This window comes from Odocoileus virginianus, chromosome 10 (genome assembly GCF_023699985.2).
Source record: "Odocoileus virginianus isolate 20LAN1187 ecotype Illinois chromosome 10, Ovbor_1.2, whole genome shotgun sequence".
NCBI lineage: Eukaryota > Metazoa > Chordata > Mammalia > Artiodactyla > Cervidae > Odocoileus > Odocoileus virginianus.
Genome location: NC_069683.1, coordinates 62,379,258 through 62,407,008, shown reverse-complemented (window position 1 = coordinate 62,407,008; position 27,751 = coordinate 62,379,258). Strand labels below are relative to the sequence as shown.

Sequence of the window (27,751 nt, the reverse complement as noted above, 5' to 3'; positions counted from 1 at the left end):
ACTCTGTACTTTGTCCTATAGAGAATCATAACTTTCTAACAACTCCAACCTGCCTCTCGAGAAATCTGTATGCAGGTCAGGAAGTAACAGATAGTACTGGACATGGAACAACAGACTGGTCCCAAATAGGAAAATGAGTATGTCAAGGTTGTGTATTGTCACCCTGCTTATTTAACTTATATACAGAGTACATCATGAGAAATGCTGGGCTGACTGAAGCACAAGCTGGAATCAAGATTTCTGAGAGAAATATCAATAACTTCAAATATGCAAATGACACTACCCTTATGGCAGAAAGTGAAGAAAAACTTAAGAGCCTTTTGATGAAAGTGAAAGAGGAGAGTGAAAAATTTGGCTTAAAGCTCAACATTCAGAAAACAAAGATCATGGCATCAGGTCCCATCACTCCATGGCAATTAGATAGAGAAACAGTGGAAACAGTGGCAGACTATTTTTTTTTTTTTTTGGCTCCAAAATTACTGCAGATGCTGACTGCAGCCATGATATTACAAGACACTTATTCCTTGGAATAAAAGTTATGACCAAACTAGATAGCATATTAAAAAGCAGAGACATTACTTTGCCAACAAAGTTTTGTCTAGTCAAGGCTATGGTTTTTCCAGTAGTCATGTATGGATGTGAGAGTTGGACTATAAAGAAAGCTGAGTGCAGAAGAATTGATGCTTTTGAACTGTGGTGTTGGAGAAGACTCTTGAGAGTCCCTTGGACTGCAAGGAGATACAACCAGTCCATCCTAAAGGAAACCAGTCCTGAATATTCATTGGAAGGACTGATGTTGAAGCTGAAACTCCAACACTTTGGCGAAGATCTGACTCATTTGAAAAGACCCTGATGCTGGGAAAGATTGAAGGCAGGAGGAAAAGGGGACAACAGAGGATGGGATGGTTGGATGGTATCACCAACTCAGTGGACATGAGTTTGAGTAAACTCCGGGTGTTGGTGATGGACAGGGAGGCCTGGCGTGGTGCAGTCCATGGGATCATGAAGAGTCGGACAGACTGAGCAACTGAACTGAACTGAACTGAACTGAACTGAACAACTCTAAAGCTGGAATGGTTATCCCATGAAGCAGAGTTTGCTATAACCAGAGAAAATTCAATGAAATATCAATGATAATGCAGATAGTTTCTTATATGTTAAGCTCTAACAGGAATTTTATTCATTTTGACAATTTAGTCAAAGTTAAAGGAAATAATTTGTAAGGAAGACAGTATTTCAGAGCACAAACTGTCTTTGACTATGTATATAATTATCACACAATAAAATACTAAGGGGAAACTGTATAAGATAAATATATTTCACAGATATTATATGCTCAATTTATTATCATTTTTCAAGTAGTAACTAATGAAACTTTTAGAAATGAATAAATAGCCCCAGTTCCCCCTGGCACCCCCCACCAGTGGGGCAGCACCCAGGGGATATGGGATCCCTTAGGGCAAATAGCTGGCCATACAAGAATTCAACACTGTCTACTAGCAGCTGGTTGTTTATGCACAAGGCAAAGCCTGGCAGCCGACCAATGTGCCCTGAGTAGTTGGGCCCACCACAATAGAGAAGCCTATGAAGATCAAGTAGGGGGCAACCTTAAATCATGTAGCTCTGGAGACCAGAAAAAAAGTGTACTGCTGGACCTTCTAGGAGCAAGATAAAACCCCAGAAGCACTAAGAAAAGCAGAGAAAAGCAACTTACTCAATAAAGATTTATAGGTAATGATCATAAAGATGCTCAAAAAACTCAGAATGAAAATGTTAGAAAATATAAAGGGTTAGATAATATAAAGGAGAACCAAAGAGAGCTGAAGAAGACAATAACTGAAACAAACAAACAAACAAAAAACATGAGGAAACACGAGTAGATTAAATGATACAGAAGAATGGATCAGTGAACCAAAAGAGTAATAGAAATCACCCAAGCTGAATAGATAAAAGAATTTTTCAAAAAATAAGCTTAATTTAAGAAACATCTGCCAAAGAAGACTTATAGATGGCCAGTCAATACGTGGAAAGATGCTCAACATCACTCATTATTAGAGAAATGTAAATCAAAATTACAATGAGTTACCACTTCACACCAACCAAAATAGCCATCATCAAAGAACTTACAAACAATAAATGCTGGAGAGGAGGTAGAGAAAAGGGAACCCTGTTGCACTGTTGATGGGAATGCAAATTGATACAGCCCAATTAAAAAAGACGCATGTACCCCAGTGTTCATTGCAGCACTGTTCACAATCACCAGAACATGGAAGCAATGTACATATCCATCAACAGATGAATGGATAAAGAAGACACAGTAATATATACAACAGAATATTACTTAGCTATGAAAAGGAATGGGTTTGAGTCAGTTGTAGTAAAGTGGATGAACCTAGAGCCTGTTATACAGAATGAAGTAATATAACTATGACTATTTTCATTGTTGTATGGCAGAAACCAACACAACATTGCAAAACAATTATCTCCCATAAAAATTAAATTTAAAAAAAAGAGGCCTCTGGGAAAGCATCAAGCATACTGTCATTCACATGACAGAGGTGAGAGAAGAAGAAAACCAATGGAAAGGTCAGAAAACTCATATAGGGCTATAATAGCCGAAAATTTCCCAAATTTGAGAAAGAATAAAGACATCCAGCTCCAGGGAGTACAGAGGCCCAAATAGGATCAACACACCAGGGTATACTTTAATTAAAATGGCAAAAATTAAAAATAGAGGGAGTATACAAAAAATAGAAAGTGAAAAGCAACTAGTTATGTATTAACTGCAAAACATACATAGACATGTGTAAGCTAAAGAATATTCCACTAAACAACTACTGGGTCACTGGAGAAATCAAAGAAGAAATCAAAAGATACTTGGATATATTTGAAAACAAAACCACAAACATCCAAAATCTATTGTACACAGATCTAAGAGATAAATTTATAAAATACAAGCCCACCAGAGAAAATGACAAAAAAGTCTCAAATGAACAACCAAATCTTACACCTGAAAAAATTAGAATAACAAACAAAACCCAAAGTAAAAGAGGGAAATGAAAAGATAGGAGTAGAAATTAATGAGCGATTAAAAAATAAATATAAAAGCCCAATGAAAATAGGAGCTGGTTATTGAAAAGGTAAACAAAATTGATAAGTTGATAGGTATACTAATCTGGAAAAAAAAAAGATAGGGGTCATTATACTTTATGTCTTTTCAGTCAAGGTGGGTCTCAGAAGGTGGTATAGGTGCCATATTAGCAGCCAACATACATACCTGGAGGAAGCATTTATTAACAGTAAAGGGAACTTGGAGGATCCTAGACAACTTCAATGTTTCACTGTTTTTAATTGGTGAAAAGGTCTTAATTAAAGTTGTAGTAGGCTTCTACTTTTCTATTTAAACAATAGCATTTCTGCACTGAATTTCTAAGCACTACAGAGCATGACTGTTGCACAGATCTCATTGGAGAAAGAAGGATATGTTTCTTTTTTTAAATATTTTAAGGACAGTTTAAGAATCATCTTGTGATTTTTCTTGAAACTCATCTTCATTTCCAAATAAAAATATAAAGATAAGATTCAAAGCATAGCTAGTTAAACACCCTTGCTGCAATCAAGTAAAATCATCTTTATTATTCAGTTTCTGGTTATTTTCAGAATATGTGCAGAAGACTGCATTTACAATCAAGGTTTAAAAATAAATAAAAAATTAAAAATATATGAAGTAAATTATTTAATAAGTATTATTCAGAAAACACAAATATTCATTTTCAGAAAAAATCAAGAAGTGATATCAAGAAATGTGTTAGTGTGCTTTTTTACTATGAAACTATAAATAAAGTAAATGGGAAATAAGTAAATGTTTTCATAGAAATTATTATGAAGCATATCAATGACCTACCAAATTCATATCTTACTTTATATATTTCTTAATTGAATTCAAAGATCATAAACAAAGGGTCTCATATCCAGTTTTTGCTTTTAAAAATCTGGCAATCGAAGGAAGTATGGGCTGGACTTAAAAAGATTCCAAAAATAAATTCTGATTTTTTTTTAAATCAGGGATAAAGTTTTTCTACTTAAAGAGATGGTAATAATTTTAGAAATAAAGAAAACTGCAGATTACTGAGAATCTTTCATTATTCATCAACTCATTCAACTAATAATCATTGACAATATGCAGTATGCCAGGCATTTTGCTAAGCTTAGGTATTTGCAAATGATAGCATAAACAAAAATCTCTGCCCTTTGAAGAACTTACATTTTCTGTGTGGAAAAAAAAGAAACTATATACTAAATAAATAAAATATGCTAGATGGTGAGAAAAGCTCAAAGAAAAATAAAGCAAAAGAGAAGTATGGAAAATGGAGGAAAGAAAGGCACATTTTCCTAGTGTGGCCAGGGAGGATTTTACTAAAAAGGTGATAGAAATAAATACTTGAAGAAGTTGAGACAAGTCATGCATTTCTGTGGAGGGAGACCTTTCCAAGCACAGGGCAGATTTGAAGGTAGCAATATGTCTACCGTGTTCTCAGAGCAGAAGGAAGCTGGTGTGGCTGAGTCGAATGGGCAGAGGACGGGTTGGATGCCTGCCTGCAGAGACTGAAGACAGTGCACTGAAGGACATTGTAAGGACTATCTTTAATTAGCAACGGGAGCTATTTGGTGGTTTTGAACAGGAGATTAATAAGATATGACATATGTGTTCACATAACTACTGTGGCCATTAAGTGTAGAACAGCAGCGAAGTTGTAAGATCAACCGGTTAGAAACTTCTAGCAATAATCTAAGAAAGTGGGTTTGAGCAGTAGAGATGGTAAACAGTGGTTTGATTCTGGATACAGTTTTAAACAAGTTTCAGTAGAATCTTCCCATTTTAATGGAGTGTGATAAAAAGAGGGGAGTCAAGAAAGACTTCCACATTGGGACTTGAGTAGCCAGAAGATTAGAAGTGCCATATACTGACACAGGAAAAATAGGATGAGCAGGCTTGGTGGGAGGGGAGACTAGAACTTCCATTTTGGACATAGTAGGTGTGAGATGCATATTAGAATTTCAGACAGAGTTGTCAAAAAGATAGTTAGATATTTTAAATCTGGAAATCAGAACTCTGGAAACATTCTTTTAAATTCCATTCAACAATAGTTTTCACTTTTGGATATCTATAAACACCAATATAATATTGAAGTTTAATTCTGCAAAACCATTTCCTCAAGAATCCATAACACTATGATCTAGGAATATTGCTTTTGCTAATACAACTGGTTGAAAACAAACAAAGGTACATCTTTGGCAGGATCAATTTTTATCAAAGGTCTTACATACTTTCTAACCATTTAATTGTGAGTTAAAACAGAATAGCACCAACAGTAAGATAGTATTCATTCGAAGGACTTTTTGTTTTTAAAGTATCTTAAACTGAGAATTCTTCTCAAATATGTGAGAGTAATGTTTTCTTATTATGAATAATGTTATATATGAAGAGATATGCACAGTATATTGCTGATTAAAAACAGTCTATACAATATTGTTTTGGACATGATATATTTTGTTAAAATACATATCATGAATGTGTGTGTGTTCACTAGAAGATTAATTAATATTTCCCTATTATCTTAGAGCTGCATCACTTTTAAGAATTATCCAAAGGCCAGGAGAGTGAAAGTTATTTAGTTGCCTTTTCAAGGAGAACAACTGAACAACGTCATCAGACACATCTCTACAGTACTTACTATAAGGCTGCCATCTGGAATCACCTTACTATCCCAACTTGTTATAAAAACAAAAAGTTCAAAATCTGAGAGTCACCATGGCCTTCTAATGAGCTGTGAAGAGGGCTCCAAGAGATTACTCATGGGTACACAGAATTCTGCCAGGAAAAGTGACTGGTGGGTCATTACCAGGGTGAAGCTCTTTTGACTTTGAATTTGCTGCTCTATCCTCTGAAAAAAAGAAAAACAGCAAGCAGCCGCCAGCCTGGTAGATCAATCTAGCTGTGATGCTGCTAGAGCCAGCCTGACATTCACAGCTGGATCTTGGTGTTATCTGCTGAACTTTAATAATATCACAGAACATCAGTATCACACAAGGCCACTGTAATGGTGATGGAACAAGAGTAAGACAACTTCATAGTCTTATCTGAATACAGAGAAAACTTCAACATTGTTCAGGCTACAGAAATAACTAAATATCATGGCTAATATGAAAAAGAATTTATTCTTTGCCAATCATAGCATTGGCATCTAGTCTTCCCTACTTCTTGATAAGATTTGTTATGACATCAAATCTTACAGTTACCTCTTTTTTTGGACAGCACATAATCCAGAGTAAAGCTCAAATTTTTAAACCCTTCACAAAATCACCTAACAGTGACCCAAATAAAATAGCCCTGTGTAATACAGTCTCACCTAGACTGCCACAATTTCCCATGATGTACATTTTCCCTTGCTATCATGAACAATAGACCAACTTGTTCAATTACAGGTGTATCCCTGGTGGTCTTTGACTGCAGGGCCTGTATAACTCTGAGTGTATATGAATTAACAAAAGAAATCTGGAGACCAATGGTAAAGAAAGAGGGAACAATAGGGCATTCTTCACTGCTCCGATTTAGCAATGATGCTTTAGTTCCCTACAGCAAATGGAAAGGTATCTCGGCTCTGTCTACACGGAAAATATCTGACGCAAGCGGGCTTATTATGGAGACAAAGAAGCCAAGAAGTTTAGAGAGAGTAATCTGTGACAACAAAGGAGGTTTGAGGGAATTCAATACAATGTACCTATCAAGTCAAGGGAACTGGGTGGTGGGAAGGGCCCTAAAAAAATGACATAAGAGCCCCATGAGAGAGCCAAAAGCTAGATGCCTAGATACATAGCAGGGATCTAAAGTCAAGGCAGAAAGTGATAGAAAGAGTAAATAGAATACTTCCCTATACCTCGCCATGCTTTTTCTCTGCGGTCCATGCCACTCTAGAGGAATAACAGGAGTGAAAGAATTCAGAAAAGTAAATAAAATGAAAAGCTAGACCTACCCTCTATCCAAATATAGGTTTCTTGTTTCAAAATCCAAGCATAGGCTTACAGTACAGTAAAAGAATTCAAATAGTTAAAAGGGTGAAGGCTTGCCAATTGACTAGACCACGGGGGAGTTCACTTAGGTAACTAGAAAACATAGCCCTGTCCAAAACGTCATTAAAGATTGGAAAGAAATATTCAATAGAAAATAACTGAAAAATAGAGGCAAGGATAGAAGAAAAACAGCTATGTTTCTACCTCACTCAGTTGAGACTGTTTGATAAATTAGTCCTACAAAGCAGAAAAAAATAGATCTAATTTTATGTAACTAAGAGTTCAGCTGTTTTGCATTCTCTTTCCTTTTAGCCTTTCTGTAACTTTTGCAACATTTTTCTAGGCTAAACATTTATTTGTATTTTAATAAATATTAAAACTTAGTAACTTTTTTTTTAACTTAGTAACTTTTTAAAAGCAAAAATTTCTAGCAAAATAATGAAAGTACGATATTGTAGTAAATAAGAGGTTTTCTTTTTTGAAGACGGTTAGTACAATAGGCACTGAAGTCTATAATAGATGATACAGTGAGCTCTCCTGTCAGCCTCAGTCAAACCCTGTGTCTTCGCTTTATTTTTCTAATACCTTGATTGTGCATGCATCCTAAGTTGTTTCAGTAGTGTCCAACTCTTTGAGACCTTATAGACTGTAGCCTGGCAGGCTTCACTGTCCATGGGTATTCTCAAGGCAAGGATACTAGAGTAGGTTGCATTGCCTTCCTCTAGGGGATCTTCCTAACCCAGGGATTGAGCCCTCATCTCCTAAATCTCCTGTATTTGTAGTCAGGTTCTTTACCACTAATGCCACCTGTGAAGTCCAGTACCTTGACAGAGGTACCTAATTTATCACTTTCAGAGTTTTCTTTCTTGTTTTTTGTTATTCAGTCACTAAATCACATCCAACTCTTAACAATCCCATGGACTACAGTACACCAGGCTGCCCTGTCCTTCACTATTTCCCACAGTTTCAAATTAATGCCAGTTGAGTTAATGGTGTTATCTAATCATTTCATCCTCTGCCTCTCCCCTCTCCTTTTATCTTCAATCTTTCCCAGCATCAGGGATTTTCCAGTGAGTGGGCTCTTGACATCAGGTGGGCAAAGTATTAGAGCTTCAGTTTTAGTGTCAGTTCTTCCAAAAAATATTCAGGGTTGATTTCCTTTAGGATTGACTGGGCTGATTTCCTTGCAGGCCAAAGGACTCTTAAGAGACTTCTCTGATACAATAATTCAAAAGCATCAGTTCTTGGGCACTCAGCCTTCTGTATGGTCCAGCTCTCACATCTGTACAGGACTACTGGAAAAAATATAACTTTGATTATATGGACCATTGTCAGCAAGTGACGTCTCTGCTTTTTAATATGCTTGTCTAGGTTTGCGTAGTTTTTCTTCCAAGGACCAAGTGTCTTTTAATTTTAAGGCTGCAGTCACTGTCCACATTGATTTTGGAGAAAAATAAAATAAAATCTGTCACTGCTTCCACTTTTTTATCCATCTATTTGCCATGAAGTGATGGAATTGGATGTCATAATCATAGTTTTTTGGATGTTAAGTTTCAAGCCAGCTTTTTCACTCTCTTCTTTCACCCTGATCAAAAGGTTCTTTAGTTTTTCTTCACTTTCTGCCATTAGAATGGTATCATCTGCATATCTGAGGTTGTTGATATTTCTCCCTGCACTCTTGACTCCAGCTTGTGATTCATCCAGCCTGGAATTTAACATGAAATACTCTGGATGTGTTAAACAGGGAGGGTGACAATATGCAGCCTTGCATTGCCGTTCTTTGGGATTGGAATGAAAACTGGCCTTTTCCAGTCCTGTGGCTACTGCTGAGTTTTCCAAATTTGCTGAGACATATTGTATGCAGCACTTTAATAGCATAGTTTTTTAGTATTGGAAATAGCTCAGATGGAATTCCATCACCTTCACTAACTTTTTTTGTAGTAATCGTTCCTAAGGCCTACTTGACTTCCTGTTCCAGGATGTCTGGCTCTACGTGAGTGACCACACCATCATGGTTATCCAGGTCTTTAAGACATTTTTTGGTGTACTTCCAGATGTTCTTGCCTGCTGTTTTTAATCTCTTCTACTTCTATTAGGGTCTTGCCTTTTCCGCCCTCATTGTGCCCATTCTTGCATGAAATGCTCCTTTGGTATGTCTAATTTTCTTGAAAAGATATCTAGCCCCTCCCATTCTATTGCTTTCCTCTATTCCTTTGAATTTTTCATTAAGGAAGGCCTTCTTATCTCTCCTTTCTAGTCTCTGGAATTTTACATTCAATTGAGTATATCTTTCCCTTTCCCCCTTGCCTTTCACTTCTCTTCTTTCTTCAGCTATTTGTAAATCCTCCTCAGAAAACCACTTTGCCTTCTTGCATTCCTTTTTCTTCAGGATGGTTTTAGCCACTGCCTCCTGTACAGTGTTTCAAACTTCTGTCAATACTTGTTCAGGCAGTCTGTACATCATCTCTACTATATAATCATATAAAGTATTTGATTTAGGTCAGATCTGAATGGCCTGTAGTTTTGTCTACTTCAATTTAAGTCTAAATTTTCTGATAAGGAGTTCATGATGTGAGCCACAGTCAGCTCTCATTCTTGCTTTTGCTGAGTGTATAGATCTTCTCCATTTTCAGCTGCAAAGCATATAAAAAATCTGATTTCGATATGATGATCTAGTGATGCCCATGTGTAGAATCATCTCATGTTGTTGGAAGAGGGTGTTTGCTATGACCAGTTTGTTCTCTTGACAAAAGTCTGTTAGCCTTTTTCTCTGCTTCATTTTTTACTCCAAGGCTAAATTTGTCTGTTATTCCAGGTATCACTTGACTTCCTTCTTTTGCATCCCGTGTCCTACAATGAAAAAGTTATTTCTTTTGGTTGTTAGTCCTATAAGATCTTTAGGTCTTCATAGAACTAGCCAACGTTAGCTCATCTGGCATTAGTTATTGGGGCATAGATTTGGATTACTGTGATGTTGAATGGTTTGCCTTGGAAACAGACCAAGGCTATTCTTTTGTTTTTGAGATTGCACCCAAGTGCTACTTTTTGGACATTTTTGTTGACTATGAGGGCTACTCCATTTCTTCTAAGGGATTCTTGCCTGGAGTAGTAGATATAATGGTTATCTGAAGTAAATTTGTCCATTCACATCCATTATAGTTCACTGATTCCCAAGATACCAATGTTCACTATTGCTGCCTCCTGCTTGATCCATCCAATTTACCTTGATTTGCTAGACTAATGTTCCAGGTTCCTATTCAATATTGTTCTTTACAGCAATAGACTTTAGCCACCAGACACAACCACACTGAGCATCATTTCTGCTTTGGCCCTGCCACTTCATTCTTTCTGGAGCTGTTAGTAATTGCCTTCTGTTCTTCCTGCGGCATATTGAACACCTTCTGACTGGGCAGGTCATCTTCTTGTGTCATCTTTTTGCCTTTCGTACTGTTCATGGGAGTGGTTTTCCACTGGAGTTGCCACTCCCTCCTCTAGTGGGCCGCAGTTTGCCAGAGCTTTTCAGTATGACCCATCTGTCTTGGGTGGCCCTGCACAGCATGGCGCACAGCTTCGTTGAATTACACAAGCCTTTTTGCCACAACAAAATGTGATCCCCGAGTTGGGAAGATCCCCGGAGGAGGAAAGGGCAACCCCTCCAGTATTCCTGCCTGGAAAACCCCATGGACAGAGGAGTGTGGTAGGCTACAGTCTACAGGCTCGCAAAGTGCTGGACATGACTCAGCACAGCGCAGTAACAATAGCGCCCTGCAAACTCCTGTCTGATGTAAGAAGTTTCTTTCCTTGATATGCTTACAATATTAACTTAGTGTTAATGAGTATTAAACAAGTGATGTATCCCTAGTGATCAATGTAGTGTTGGCACAGAGAGGGTGCACAATATTATTTATATTTTTTTCAAAAACATCAATAAGGTAAATTATATCTCAAAATTGTAGGATGATTAATTCTAACTAAATTTATAATTTGGAAGTTACTGAGATTTCGCTCGTTGACCTGGAGCTATGAAAATGTTTAAGGTATATAATTCTACTGGTTTTCAGTAGGATTTTTGCAACTATTATTACACAGGGATTGGCAAATGATTTAAGAGCTGAAAAATATAATTAATCCAAAATAAAATGAAAAATAAGTGCTTTTCTGTGGAAGATCTTGTCAAGATAATAAGAATACAAGCCACAGATCAGAAGAATATTTCAAAAGGGCTGTTATCCAAAATATGCAAAAGACTCTTGCAACTCAATAATAAGGAAACAAGCTACCTAATTAAGAAAAGGGCAAATGACCTGAACAAACACCTCAGTAAGAAGATATATAGATGACAGATAAACATTTAAAAGATGCTGTACATCAGATTTCGTGAAGGAAATGAAAAGTATAACAATGAGTTATCACTACATACCTATTAGAATGGTCATTATCCCAAATAGTGACAACGTATATGGTGAGGGAGATATTGAGCAACAGGAATTCTCATTCATTGCTGGTGAAAATGAAAAATGTTACAGACACTTTGGGAGACAGTTTGGTGGTTTTTACAAAGCTAAATATACTCTTAATATTCAATCCAGAAATCATACTCTTTTGTATTTATCCAAACTAACTGGAAACTTGGGTCCACACAAAAATCTTCAGGCAGATATTCATAGCAATTTTATTCTTAATTGCTGAAACCTGAAAACAATCAAAATGTTCTTCAGAAGGTGAATGGATAAACTGTGGTAAGTACATTTAGACAACTTTAGCACTACAAAGAAATGGGATAACAAACCATGAAAAAATGAAGGAACCTTAAATATATATAACTAAGTAAAATAAATCAATCTGAAAAGTCTATATACTGTATGATTCCATAACATCCTGGAGAAGTCAGAAAAAATATGAGTAGTTACCAGGGGTTAAGGAGTAGGGAGGGATGAATAAATAGTTGGAAGACAGAGGATTTTTAGGACAGTGAAACTATTCTATATGATACTATAATGGTGGATGTACATGTACATCCAAAGTACATGTCACTGTACATTTGTCAAATCTCATAGAATGTACAACACCAAAAGTGAATTCTAAGGTAAGCTATGGACTTCAAGTGAGTAATGTTGTCAATGTTCATTCGTGGATTGTTACAAATATACCACAAGACACTTTGGAGGAAAATGTGGATGGTGGAAGAGGTATGTTTTGTTTTAGAGGGTATATGGGAATTCTCTGTATTTTATGCTCAATTTTTCTATGAACCTAAAAAGTCAAGTTTATTTAAAAGTTTTTTTAAAAGTAGTGTTTCCACAACTATTCTTAGAGAAACCACATAAATATCATTGCATTTAAGTATATTTTTATATTTGCATTACATTTTATGTCTCTTGATATGAGAAAACTTTTATTTTACACATTTTCTGCCTCAACAATATCTAGCATAATAACTTGGAAGAGGTGATTCTTACACTTTTTAATGAAGAAAAATATTCATTCTGAAAACTAAACCTAATCTTAAGTCAATAGTGTAGTGAATTTTCTGAAACTGAACACACCTGTCTTATCAACATCTAGCTAGCATCACAGAACCATTTCCCTTGTTGTCTTCCAGTCATTAACAAGCCCAGAATAACAACTACCCTGACTTATAATAGCATCACACCATTTTGCCTTTTCATGATTTCATATGTGTGAAATAATCCAGTGTGTACTTTTCTGTGTCCGCCTTTTTTTCTTTAACATTATATTTGTGAGATTCAACTTATGAATTACATGAGTTGCATGTAATTATTTTTACTCTCATGACTGGAATGTGAATGTAATATCTGTATGGTATTCCATTTATTTTTTTCCATTATTAATGAACATGAGGGTAGTCTTTAGATTTTGGGGTTTTCTCTTTTTTTTTTTTTTTGGCAATTACAAAAAGAGTAACAAACAGTGTATTAAAAAGCAGAGACATTGCTGACAAAGGTCTGTTTAGTCAGACGCTATGGTTTTTCTAGTAGTCATGTATGGATGTTAGAGTTGAACCATAAAGAATGTTGAGCACCAAAGAATTAACGCTTTTGAACTGTGGTGTTGGAGAAGACTCTTGAGAGTCCCTTGGACTTCCAGGAGATCAAACCAGTCAGTACTAAAGGAAATCAATCTTGAATGTTCATTAGAAGGATGGATGCTAAAGCTGAAGCTCCGATACTTTGGCCACCTAATGTGAAGAACTGACCCACTGGAAAAGACTCTGATGCAGGGTAAGACTGAAGGCAGGAGGAGAGGGGGATGACAGAGGACAAGACGGTTGGATGGCATCACCGACTCAATGGACGTAGCAAGCTCCAGGAGATGGTGATGGACAGGGAGGCCTGGTGTGCTGCAGGGGTTGCAAAGAGTCAGACACAACAGAGTGACTGAACAACAACAACAACAATAATATTAATTTCTGTTGAGTAGAGTCTGGTGGGTTCACAAAGCGTCAGACATCACTAAGTGACTAACACAACAACACCACCAATACCTAAAAGTAAAGTTTTGTTTCATAAGTGAAGTGCATATGGTTTTAGTATATACAGATATTTTTTTTTCAAAAGTATTAAAGCAATTTACACACCATGAATAGTGGAAGATATTTCCTCCTGCTTAATATTTTCACTAACGGTCAGTATTTTTCAAGCACATGTCCATTTAATCAAATGATTAAGTTTATTGTTATATATTTTTCATGTTATCTGCTTTTATTTTTCTGATGTTTATACAATCTGTAAATCACACTATTTAACATTCTACATGTTAGTAATTTGTGAGTCCAGTCATTTTTTCTGAGTTATTTATTGCCTTTATTATTAATATTTAAGAATCAGATTGGGAATTTATTGATTTTTATTTAATATATTTTTGCTCTAATTTTATGATTTTCATCATTCTATTTTATGTGTTTGATGTATGACTTTTTCCAAGCTTCTTGACATAGATGCATAAGTTATTGTTTTTCAGAATTTTTTCTTTTGTTGTTTATACATTTCCTTCCAAATGTTTCATGTCAATAATATGTTTTTGTCATATCTTATTTATTACTCAGTTAAAATATTTTCTATGGCAAACTTTATTTATAAGTACACAGAAATGTTAATAAAGAAATTAAAATTATTTTTAACTATGAAAGGTTTGCTATTTACCCTATTTACAAGCTAACATCTTGGGTTGACATTTTTTCATAAATGCTCACAGAAGACCTAATAAGTGGGTCAGAATTTTTTTAAAAAAAGCACATATAGCACAGCAAGGAGCATTGAGCATTGTATGCACTGATTCTACTTGCTGCACACGTTCCCCAGGAGTGAATTAGAAAGACCCAGGTGAACCCTGAACATACAGTTAATTTGTGTCATAGCTGAGGAATCCCAAGCTTGAGAACTGAAATAAGCAGCAAGACCAGCTGACCCTTGTCCCAGAGGAAGGAGACATTACTTTTATCATGCTGGACATTAAAGAAACAAAAGAATGAAAACCTGCCCTCTGATTTGGAGAGAGACACTATCTTTATTTTCCAAAATTATTCACTCTACCAACTGTCAAGAAAATGTAGCCTATAACAAAGACTGTCAGTAGCTCTGCTCCCAAGATGTGCAGAAATATGAGACTTACAAAGAATTACTTCCCATCAGTAATTTCTGCTTTGATTTCCTCTTTGAATGGGCAACATTCTTCTCATGGCTATTGATAACATATTTGCAAAGTATATACCAGAGTCAGTGCTACCATCTTAACTTTGATTCTGACTTTGAATACCATAAAAGGCATTTTCTATTTATCTCTCTTAATTCAGCTGAGCATAAAACAGGAGAATCTAGGAGAGTGTTCTACGGCACTTTCCATCTGCATTTCTAGAAATAATTATTACTATGATTTCAAGCTTTAATTGTTATGGAGATAATGTGACACAGAGTTATTTCAAAAAACTGCATGTTAAAAACAAGTGTGCTGATCTGAGAATCACTGTAATAAATCTGGCAGTAAAAATAGGAAAAAAAGAACTTCCTGATGGAATCAGTGTATAAAATATTTCCCCTTGACCTACGGTCTTTAGATAAAAGGAATGTTTTGTTTAGCTTTGTTTCTTTAAGCTTTAGAAATAAATATGTAACATATTACAAGATAACCAAACTTTAAAGACAAGGTCTGCTATAGGATACCATTTCCAGCATCTAAGGCTGTGCCTTGTTGAAAACTAGAAAAGGAGTGAGGGGGAACTGGGCTGGGCCTTGCATTTTACTTGACCCAGCATGATTTTTAATGACTAATTGGTTGTAGAAGAGAGAACAAACATTAAAATTCCATGTCTGTCTTTCATCGGAGCCAGATTTTTAAAAGTCAGAATGCCCTTCTTTTCCTTCCCCTGGTGAAATAATGTCAGTAGGTAAACTAATTGGTAGCACAATAAGAAGAACAATGATTATAATAGTCCTCAAATTCTCAAGTAAAGTGAAAACCAATAAGCGTTCAAGAAAAAAAACACTGTTACAAGTGTTTGGTCTAGGAAGAGAACTTGTAGCCCAAATCTAAATATTTGGCATTTTAACATTCAATTATCCATGTGAAAATAAGAAAATTTATAACTTTAGGAAAGCACTTTATACTTAATGACTAGAATGACTGCCATCATTTAATGGTTCAGAGTATGGATTCTAAAGGAGATTTGTCTTCCATGCCAAATTATATACAATGATAGGAGCACTATATTTAGCAAAATGAAACTGCATTTGGGTCATTTCAGAAAAAACTGTTTTGAGGGATGAATCATTCATGGTATTAGAAAGAAACAGAATGCATACCAGTTGGTTCAAATGACATTTAATCAAGGTACTACTTAGAGAACTGTGAGCAGTCTAAGGGTACTTGTGAAGAGTACAGAGACAACCAGAGCCAGACAACAGGGAAAATTGCACAATTAAAATGTCAGGGTCATGAAATAATGTTATCATACCTTTTGTGAGAGCTGATTGTGGGGTGAGCCTGCCTGATGAAACTGTGGAGGAGAAGGAGAGGAGCCCTTGAAGTAAGACTGGACCAGGGACCAAATATCTTTCTTCTTGCATTCTGATCTTCTACTAGTACCGTGCATTGGCCAATCCAGGGGTGGATTGATAGATGAAGTGTTTAAGAAATTACTTTCAAAACAAAACTTTGATTTTAGAATTTGCTAATACCCATGGCATAATCACTTCCACCATGGCTGATTTCAGTCTCCCAGTGTGATGTCATTGAACTGGAGGTGAGAACAGATGCATATAATTGACTCTTACAAGCTGGTGGTGAGCTGGATCCAGCATATTACTGGATAAACCTCAACAAAGGCTTTCTATCCTAGAATTCAGGAACTACAGTATGCAGATGATTTAAAGCAAGATAAAGACTAATGGAGATGTAATTTGGAAATGGGGGGGCAGGTAGAGGAAGTGTTCACATGGTGAATGATCATATTGACAAGATATTATGACTTGCCCAAAATTTCTACATTAGTGATCCAGCAAGGACTCAAAAGTAATTTTGATACATTGCACTGTGTTCTCTCCTGGAACTTGCTCTGTCTTGTTAATGTAATGCTTGGTTAGGGGAAAAAAATAACTTATTTTACATGCACCCACAGATTTCATAAAAAGGTTGACACAAGCCTGAAATGAAACAAAGATTCAGATAGAGAAGCTACTGCATAGAAGTTTAGCTCTTGGAGAAAATATATTTTAAACTTAGAAACTAAGCTTTTTTTCTTTGATTTTTAAGATGGAGCAGGGTAGTGGGGATAGATTTCAGTAGGATCCAGTGATAGGAGAGGACAAAACATATTTGTTTTCTTCTTCCAGGAGTTTATTCAGAGATTGATGGGGAAAAGGTCAGTCTTTCACAAGTCATCACTGTGACAAGGATTTTGAAGGTGATATGCAAGCATCCAAATGGTAGAATTTGTAATTAAATATCTTTTTAAGACCTTCAAAAATTAAGATTTGATGAGTTTGGATCATCTAGAGTCAAATTTTTATTTTTATTTTTGCTATGAAATTATCATTATAAATTAAAGTCTTCCATTTATTGAATTTCTACTAAATGCCAGTCATTTTCTCATTTGTAATATATCAGTTCAGTTCAGTTCAGTCGCTCAGTCATGTCTGACTCTTTGCGACCCCATGAATCAGAGCACACCAGGCCTCCCTGTCCATCACAAACTCCCGGAGTTTACTCAAACTCATGCCCATCAAGTCGGTGATGCCATCCAGCCATCTCATCCTCTGTCATCCCCTTCTCCTCCTGCCATCAATCCCTCCCAGCATCAGGATCTTTTCCAATGAGTCAACTCTTTGCATGAGGTGGCCAAAGTATTGAAGTTTCAGCGTCAGCATCAGTCCTTCCAGTGAACACCCAGGACTTATCTCCTTCAGGATGGACTGGTTGGATCTCCTTGCAGTCCAAGGGACTCTCAGGAGTCTTCTCCAATACCACAGTTCAAAAGCATCAATTTTTTGGCGCTCAGATTTCTTCACAGTCCAACTCTCACATCCATACATGACCACTGGAAAAACCATAGCCTTGACCAGACGGAACTTTGCTGGCAAAGTAATGTCTCTGCTTTTTAATATGTGATCTAGGTTGGTCATAACTTTCCTTCCAAGGAGTAAGCATCTTTTAATGTCATGGCTGCAGTCACCATCTGCAGTGAATTTGGAGCACCCCCCCAAAAAAAAAAAAGTCTGACACTGTTTCCACTGTCTCCCCATCTATTTCCCATGAAGTGATGGGACCAGATACCATGATCTTAGTTTTCTGAGTGTTGAGCTTTTTCACTCTCCTCTTTCATTTTCACACTCTCTGCCATAAGGGTGGTGTCATCTGCATATCTGATATTATTGATATTTCTCCCAGCAATCTTAATTCCTGCTTGGGCTTCTTCCAGCCCAGCATTTCTCATGTTGTACTCTGCATATAAGTTAAATAAGCAGGGTGACAATATACAGCCTTGAGGAACTCCTTTTCCTATTTGGAACCAGTCTGTTGTTCCTTGTCCAGTTCTAACTGTTGATTCCTGATCTGCATACAGGTTTCTCAAGAGGCAGGTCAGGTGGTCTGGTATTCCCATCTCTTTGAGAATTTTCCCAGTTTATTGTGATCCACAGTTGAAGGCTTTGGCATAGTCAGTAAAGCAGAAATAGATATTTTTCTGGAATTCTCTTGCTTTTTTGATCATCCATCAGATGTTGGCAATTTGATCTCTGGTTCCTCTGCCTTTTCTAAAACCAACTTGAACATCTGGAAGTTCTCAGTTCACGTATTGCTGAAGCCTGGCTTGGAGAATTTTGAGCATTACTTTAGTAGCGTGTGAGATGAGTGCAACTGTGCAGTAGTTTGAGCATTCTTTGGAATTGCCTTTCTTAGGGATTGGAATGAAAACGGACCATTTCCAGTCCTGTGGCCACTGCTGAGTTTTCAAAATTTGCTGGCATATTGAGTGCAGCACTTTCACAGCATCATCTTTCAGGATTTGAAATAGCTCAGCTGGAATTCCATCACCTCCACTAGCTTTGTTTGTAGTGATGCTTTCTAAGGCCCACTTGACTTCACATTCCAGGATGTCTGCCTCTAGGTGAGTGATCACACCATTGTGATTATCTGGGTCATGAAGATATTTTTTGTAAAGTTCTTCTGTGTATTCTTGCCACCTCTTCTTAATATCTTCTGCTTCTGTTAGGTCCATACCATTTCTGTCCTTTATTGAGTCCAGTTTTGCATGAAATGTTCTCTAGTGGGAGGTTAATATGGGATTTTTTTCTGTCTCAGATTTGATTGGGAAAACAAAATTTCACCAAGAAACTGCTTTGTGACATATCCTTCCAAATGCCAAAGTGAGGATTTGCAAAAATGAAAGTATCCTATGGGTTGGGGGTGTAGATGGGAGTTGGGTTCAGGATAGGGGGACACATGTGCACCCATGGCTGTTTCATGCTGATATATGGCAAAACCCACCACAGTATTGTAAAATAATCATCCTCCTATTAAAGCAAATTAGTTACTTAAAACAAGAAGTCCCTGGGACATCCCTGGGTCATCTCTGGTGGTCCAATGGTTAAAATTCCTAGCTTTCAATTCAGGGGATATATGTGGGTTTTATTCCTCCTCAGGGAACTAAGATGCCATATGCTGTGCAGCATGGACAAATAAATAAATCAATGATCTCTAAAAAAAACTGTAGACATGAAAAAAATAAAGTGTCCTAAATTGGTTTCAGATTCATAGCTCAATATCTATTCAGGCGTGTGGATGGGTTGAGTTTGAAGAAGCTGGCAGAGTGGACTACTGTAGGGAGTGTAAATTTCCCCTCCTTTGCTAGAGGGGCTTTTCCTCCACCTCACTCTGGGTTGGGGGTGGGTGTTAAGGGAACTCGATGAAGGATTTTCTGTAAGTCTGCTGGCATTTGGGTGGGATTTCATGGAAATAATGTGTAACAGATACTTTTAAGGAATCTGGGCTTCCCTAGTTACTCATATAGTAAAGAACCTGCCTGCAATACCAGAGACCCAGGTTTGATCATTAGGTCAGGAAGATCCCCTGGAGAAGGGAATGGCTACCCACTCCAGTATCCTTGCCTGGAGAATCCCATGCACAGAGGATCCTGGTGTGCTACAGTCCATCGGCTCACAAAGAGTTGGGCATGACTAAGCGACTAACAACACTTTGAGGAATCTAACGCTGAGAGAATGAATCTATGAGCCTGAGGTATGAAAGGGAGGGAAATGGTGGGAATAGGATCAAACTTTATTACTACCAACAGCGAGGCAACAAATGGATGAGTCTTACTCACAGGTGAGAGTGGCCATCGGATAGATTTGACGATCTCTGTCTTAAGTCCTGTCCAAAGTAGTGTTCGAGGAGTGACATGAAATCAACAGAGAAGATGGACTGCGAATTGTCCAAGAATCTAGAGAAAAAAGTTAATGACGGAAAAACTAATACCAAATATGTAAACTGAATCTTGGAAAGGACAGTCCAAGGCCATTAAAAACACTGCCAAGAGAGAGTGGGCACCCAATATCCATAAATTCTAGACAGTACTGATGTTAAGTTAGGATAAGCCCTGGCAAATAAAATAATGGTTGCTCCTTAATTATCCCTAATTTGCTCCAGCTTCAAAGTACTCGCATACCAGGCTGTCAGAAACCTTGGCTAGTTAACTTGCAATAGGCTAAGAAACACAGTGTGAGAACAGAGAAAAGCTAGCCATCCCCCTTCTTACCGTGGGCTTACCACTGGGTGGTGCAGTGAGAAATATTATCTGTTAAACAAGGAAACCAGATCTGAAAGAGACACATGCACCCCAATGTTCATCGCAGCACTGTTTATCATAGCCAGGACATGGAAGCAACCTAGATGCCCATCAGCAGATGAATGGATGAGGAAGCTGTGGTACATATACACCATGGAATATTACTCAGCCATTAAAAAGAATTCATTTGAATCAGTTCTAATGAGATGGATGAAACTGGAGCCCATAATACAGAGTGAAGTAAGCCAGAAAAATAAAGATCATTACAATGTACTAACACATATATATGGAATTTAGAAAGATGGTAACGGTAACCCTATATGCAAAACAGAAAAAGAGACTCAGATGTATAGAACAGACTTGTGGACTCTGGGAGAAGGCGAGGGTGGGATGTTTCAAGAGAACAGCATTGAAACATGTATATTATCTAGGGTGAAACAGATCACCAGCCCAGGTTGGGTGCATGAGACAAGTGCTCGGGCCTGGTGCACTGGGAAGACCCAGAGGGATCGGGTGGAGAGGGAGGTGGGAGGGGGGACTGGGATGGGGAATACATGTAAATCCATGGCTAATTCATTTCAACGTATGACAAAATCTACTGTAATGATGTAAAGTAATTAGCCTCCAACTAATAAAAATAAATGGAAAAAAAAAAAAAAACATTATTTCCATGAAATATCCCTGGGTTTGAACCCTGGGTTTGGAAGATCCCTTGGAGTAGGAAATGGCAACCTGTTCCAGTATTTTTGCTTGGGAAATCCCATGGACAGAGGAGCTTGGAGGGCTACAGTCTATGGCATCACAAAGAATCACACATGACTGAGCATACACACACACATACATACATAGACAAAGAAACAGTATGAGAACAGAGAAAAGCTAGCTATTCCCCTTCTCACTAAAATATTTCCAAGCATAAAGCAAGCTGGAAATATTGGGAAAGTGGTCTGGAATTTTTATTGCTAATTTAGAAACAAACCAAACAAAAATAATCTCTAAAATTTTGTTATGAGAAGTGATTCCAAGTCTTTTAAATACCAGAATAACCAAAACAAAAGAAAAAGATGATACAGTCCTTCCTTGGTATCCTCAGGGGACTGATTCCAGGATTTCTGCACCTAACCCCCATGATACCAAAATCCACATATGCTCAAGTCCCTTATATAAAATGTAACAGTACAGTAGGCCTTTTTATCCGCAGGTCCCATGTCTGTGATATGGAGAGTTGTCTGTAGAGAGACATAGAAAGCACAAATCAAAAAAATAGGATAAATAAATCAGTATTACTGCTCAGAAAATTAGAAATGATGTTTGTAACAAATATAATTGTTGGATATAAAAATAACTCATAAATTTATAGGATAAAATATTCAGCTAAATAGGAAAAAAATGAATAAACTCCATCAATAGACATTTCACAAAAGAGGAAATATAAAACCATAGTAAATATTTGGAAGATGTTCAGTCCCTCTACAAGCAGGAAAATACAAAGTAAAACTTGAAAACGGTACTATATTACAGATACAAGACATACAAAATTAAAGTCTGACAAAACAAGTGCAAATGAGAGTCGCAGAGCAAGAGAAATTTGTGCATAGGATATAATTTGGATCAACTTTGGAAAATTATTTTGAATTACTTGTTAAAGTTGATGTAATGGCATGATATGTTTCAATCCAAATTATCTGTGAAACTGAATCTCAAAATTCCCCTTCCTGGGTGTTTCAAGTTCGATTTTTCCCATATGAAAATTTGCATGTTCAGGTAGTGTCTGTAAGGGGCAGACTTAAGGTAACAGTGGTTTCCAGTTTGCCCCTTACTTCATTCCTAAACGGGTCCGTTTTCTTCTCTGTCAGCCCTGATGGATGTATTTCTGCAAATTCATAGGCAGTATCTGCAAAAATCCAGCAAACTTCCTCAGGCTTCTAAATCAAACTCTTTAACAATTTCACTCCAGCTCTTGGATATGCCTCCCTTTCCACAAGCTTCAACTTTTTCAACCACTTCAGGAGTGGTTAGTTTTTTTCGATCCTATTCAGATTTTATGTCTCCAACACGTGCCATAATTTTATAAGATTAATACTTATAGCAAATTTCTTATTACAGAAGACATAGTAATTCTTCTACCCTGATCAAATATTGACCCATATATAACTTTTGATTCTGCAAAACCATTCTTGAATACATATTCTGAAATATTTCTTGTCTTTGTACATCAGAAAATATAAAAAGAATGTTTTTGTATTTGGGAATTTTATTGCAATATAATTGTAATAAGACTGAATTCAACCCAAATAACTATTAAATATAAAAATAGATAAATAATGTGTGGTGTGGTTACTTACAAATAAAATGAACAAATCATAACTTCCACATTAACACAGTCTAATCTCAGGAAGCAAAATATTGGCATAAAAAGTCATGCAAGAATTAATTACATAATGGTTCAGTATATAACAATTAAATTATCCTTCAAGATAAGCAATATTTTCTGCAGTACTTAAATAATTGGCAAAATTAAAAAAGAGAAGGAATAGCAATTACTAAATTTAGGATTGTAGTTACTCTTGGAGAAGAAAGACTAGAAAAGGAACAGGGAGATACTGGAAGGTAAGCATTAATGGGTTGAAATATGTCCCTTTCCAAACTCATATGTTGAAGTCTTAAACCTCAGTATCTTACTATGTGACATTATTTAGAGTTAGGGTCCTTACAGAGATAGTTGAAGTAACCTCATTAAGGTGGGTCCTAATCTAATATGACTGGCATCTATTTCAAAAGGGGAGGGCAATGTGAAGACAGAGAGAAGGGGGGCCATCTACAAGCCAGTAGATGTCCTGAAAGCCATTATTCCCTCAGAAAGCACCAACAGTGCCAACCCCCTCATCTGAGACTTCTAGACTCCAGAACTGTGAGACAAAACATTTCTAATGTCTGTCTGCTCAGTCACTTCTGTTGTGTCTGGATCGTTGCATTTTTATCGTCTGTAGCCCACCAGGCTCCTCTGTCCATAGAATTATTTCAGCAAGAATACTACAGTGGGTTGCCACGCTATCCCCCAGGGGACGTGGGGTATCTCCTCACAGCCGCCACTCTTGACCTTGGACATGGGGTAGCTCCTCTCCGCCGCTTCTGCTCTGTGCCACCACCGCAGTTAGAACTGGACATGGAACAACAGACTGGTCCCAAATAGGGAAAGGAGTCCATCAAGGCTGTATATTGTCACCCTGCTTATTTAACTTACAGAATGCATCATGAGAAACGCTGGGCTGGAGGAAGCACAAGCTGGAATCAGGATTGCCGGGAGAAATAGCAATAGCCTCAGATATGCAGATGACACCACCCTTATGGAAGAAAGTGAAGAACTAAAGAGCTTCTTGATGAAAGTGAAAGAGGAGAGTGAAAGAGGTGGATTAAAACTCAACATTCAGAAAACTAAGATCATGGCATCTGGTCCCATCACTTCATGGCAAATAGATGGGGAAACATTGGAAACAGTGGCTGTCTTTATTTTGGGGGGCTCCAAAATCACTGCAGATGGTGATTGCAGCCATGAAATTAAAAGATGCTTACTCCTTGGAAGGAAAGTTATGATCAACCTAGGCAGGATATTAAAAAGCAGAGACGGGACTTTGTCAAAAAAGGTCCATTTAGTCAAGGCCATGGTTTTTCCTGTGGTCATGTATGGATGTGAGAGTTGGACTATAAAGAAAGCTGAGCACTGAAGAATTGATGCTTTTGAACTGTGGTGTTGGAGAAGACTCTTGAGAGTCCCTTGGACTGCAAGGAGATCCAACCAGTCCATCCTAAAGGAGATTGGTCCTGGGTCTTCATTGGAAGGACTGATGCTGAAGCTGAAACTCCAATACTTTGGCCACCAAATGTGAAGAGTTCACTCACTGGAAAAGACCCTGATGTTGGGAAAGACTGGGGGCAGGAGGAGAAGGGGATGACAGAGGATAAGATGGTTGGATGGCATCACTGACTCAGTGGACATGAGTTTGGGTAAACTCCAAGAGCTGGTGATGGACAGGGAGGCCTGGTTCATGGGGTCAAAAGAGTCAGACACAGCTGAGTGACTGAACTGACTGACTGACTGACTGATTGACCCCTAGGGGATCTTCCCAACCCTGGAACTGAAAATGCATCTCCTGCATTGCAGGTGGATTCTTCACTGCTGGGTCACCTTGGAAGCCCTTTCTATTGTTTAATCCACTGCTTTTAGTTCTGTATCTCTAGAAGACACTATCAAGTTGAGAATAGTCTTGATGCTTCACTTTCATCTAATCTGTGGAGAAAAATTAGTCCATGAAACATGTTTGGACAGGTAATGGAACAAAGCATAAAATGACTCTAGGGGTGTCACTCCACATGTTCTACACAAATAATCCATTGATTATACAGCGTTATCTCACTTAAACACACTAAAGTCCTATGAAATAGGCATTATTAGCCCCATTTTTAAGACATAGCAGAGAGACATTTAGAATTTCTGATTAGTTTGCTCTAAGTCATATAACTAGTAAATATCAGATCTAGAATTTACAATTTAAATAGGTCTGTCAGGAATAAGTGTACATAAGCTGAACTTGATAGAAAATTATCAGAAATATTATCCTTTTTTTTTTCTTCAGTAAGTTTTTTTTTTTTTTTTTTTTTATTTTTATTAGTTGGAGGCTAATTACTTTACAATATTGTAGTGGGTTTTGTCATACATTGACATGAATCAGCCATGGATTTACGTGTGCTCCCCATCCTGATCCCCCCTCCCACCTCCCTCTCTACCCAATCCCTCTGGGTCTTCCCAGTGCACCAGGCCCTAGCACTTTGAGCAATGTGTGCCCTTTTTTCTTTCCTTTCCTTCTCGTCTTTTATAAGACCTGTCTCTATTTCTCTCCTTAGTTCTTCTGTATCTTGGAATGACTCTAACCAAGGACAGAAAATCATAAATTTGGCTAGTGGTGATTTCCAAACTTGACTAATCATCAAAAGTACCTGGGGAGAAGTTTTTAAATATAGGTTAGGAAATATTAGTTTTGCAAAATGTTGTTGGCTAGTTTCTGAAATTCTGTCCATGTTTCTCCCACTTTATTGTGATATAATTGATGCATAGCATTGTGTAATTTTAAGCTGCCCAACGTGTTGGTGTGATACACTTATAATAAAAAAGGTGTTTACCACCGTGGCATTAGCTAACACCTCCTTTCTGTCACATAATTTACATTTGTATTTTTTACAATGAGAATTTTACCCATATTTGAAAACTCCACCTTCACCTGACCAAACTTCCTAATGCCAATAAATATATACAACTTTGCTGAAATTCTATAGAATTGATGTAGCCATTTTTATACATATCAAATTCTATTTTGAGTAACATGTATCTATATAATGTTTCCCTCAGATAGTAGGTTAATATTTCTTAAACTTAGGCTTTATATTTGGCTAAAGAATTTTTTTCAAAAATAACAAGCAAAGTATTGTACATATACTGAGTTAACAAAACTAGGTTTAGGCATAAGCAAACAACTTATGGGTTAAAAAATAAAAGAGTGGTGAAGTGAAGAATAGTTAGAAAGCAGATAAATCTACAACATAGACATACAGAAGGAACTAAGTCACAAAAAAACACATATATGCCCTTAAAAATGTTACAATATACATAAAATGATTAAGATGTTATCCAATTCTATGGAATCATGTTTATTGAGTAATTTAAAATGTTGAATAAATATATTCATCTCCATAAATAATTGGTTTTAGTCTGAAACTAGTAATACAATTTAATGAGTGAATTCTAGGTACAATACTTTATATTATTAATTCTATTTAATTCTAACAACTCTGCAAGACAAATATTTTGTTTACATATTATAGATGAAGAAACAGGATTAGAACAATATTCTAAACACACACAACAGTTTCACAGATCTGTATATTGTATTTAGAGCCACATAAAGACCATTGACCTAGGTTAGGATATACATTTTATCCAGCATACCTCAAATTGATTATGTCTAGGGCAATATCACAGCAATAACCTTTTTCTGCAGGGAACACATTCCAAGATCATTTAAGTGGATTCTCGAAACTGTGGATACCACCAAACCCTTATATACTGCTTTTTGTCCTAGCCATCAATCTATAGATAGATAGATATATTAAGGATTAAGTTTAATTTATAAATTAGGAACAGTAAGAGATTAATAACAATAATTAATAATCAAATAGGACAATTATAACAAAATAATGTAATACAAGTTATGTGATTGTGTTCTGTCTCTCAAAATACCTTATTGTATTATATTCACACTTTTGCTTGTGATGAGGACAAAATACCTATGTGATAATTCCAAGTAAAGTGAATGGCATGACACTGTTACTTAGCATTAACCTACTACTGACCTGATGATACATCAAGAGGAGAATCATCTGCTGCAGTTGGTCCTGGGTCCCAGAGCCCTGATGATGTCCATGGATGGACAAAGAGCAGACTTGCCAATGGTTGGGGATTCCAGGCAGGATTGAAGCAGGAGATAGGGCATGAGCCTACATCATAAAACTCAGAAAACTGTGGAAAGTGAACCTGTAGGTAAGGGGGGAATTCTGTAATCACTAAAAGGCCAGAAGACTAGACTTCAACTAAGTAGCAGACTGGAGCTTAGTTCATTATTTCAAATATTCAATCACTATAATGATATTTTGAAGTCACCTTCTCTATAGCAGATACTCGGCTAATCCATCTACAGAAAAAGTGAAATGCGTATAGGAGCACAAACTACTTTTGTGTGTGCATTCAATGATTTTTACTTTAATCATTAATAATCATATACATTCATCTGTGAAATTGGAAACATTTTTAGGCTCCCTTATGCTTATTGTGATAAATTGCTTACAAAAACAATTTAAAAACCACTTAAGAAAAATATAAAGTACTAGGGGAAAAAATACATAAAATATTCCCTGTTGTACATGGTCCCTACTAAAACTAGATGCATCTGTGTAAAAGGCATTTTTTTCCCATAATTATAGCTTTGGCTTTTTATTTAAAATAAACCTGTTAACTTAAAATAAATCTGGCATTAAAATAGTTTTCATATCAGAATAAATGTGTGTTTTCCCCTAAAGAAAGCTTGATAAAATACATTTAATTGTTTAATCTTAACTTCTCATTATTGGGTAACTGAAATTAGCAATGATAGGTGTTTAAATAAGCAAATTCTAATTACTATTAACATAAGCAATTCATTATTCCAAATGCAATCAATGTAGCTATTAAAGAACTGTAAACAGAATCATTACCAATGTGAATTATATTACTACTCCATACACAGTCCATCAGATACACTCTTTTTCAGTGAGTTTTATGTATTGTACTTTGTG

General features: G+C 36.7%; 1 long non-coding RNA gene across 2 annotated transcripts in view; it reads right to left on the bottom strand.

Moving 5' to 3' along the window:
• LOC110136300 (uncharacterized) overlaps nt 1-27,751 on the bottom strand; it is a 158,945-nt gene that overhangs the window by 34,246 nt on the left and 96,948 nt on the right. Inside the window, exons 3-4 of one of the 2 annotated variants that reach the window (XR_002313599.2) lie at nt 26,774-26,954; nt 21,450-21,597 (exon numbers count right to left, since the gene is read on the bottom strand). This is a non-coding gene — a long non-coding RNA (uncharacterized lncRNA). Of the gene's footprint in view, nt 1-21,449; nt 21,598-26,773; nt 26,955-27,751 lie in introns of those variants that run through there. The other variant, XR_002313600.2, reaches the window with a different exon arrangement.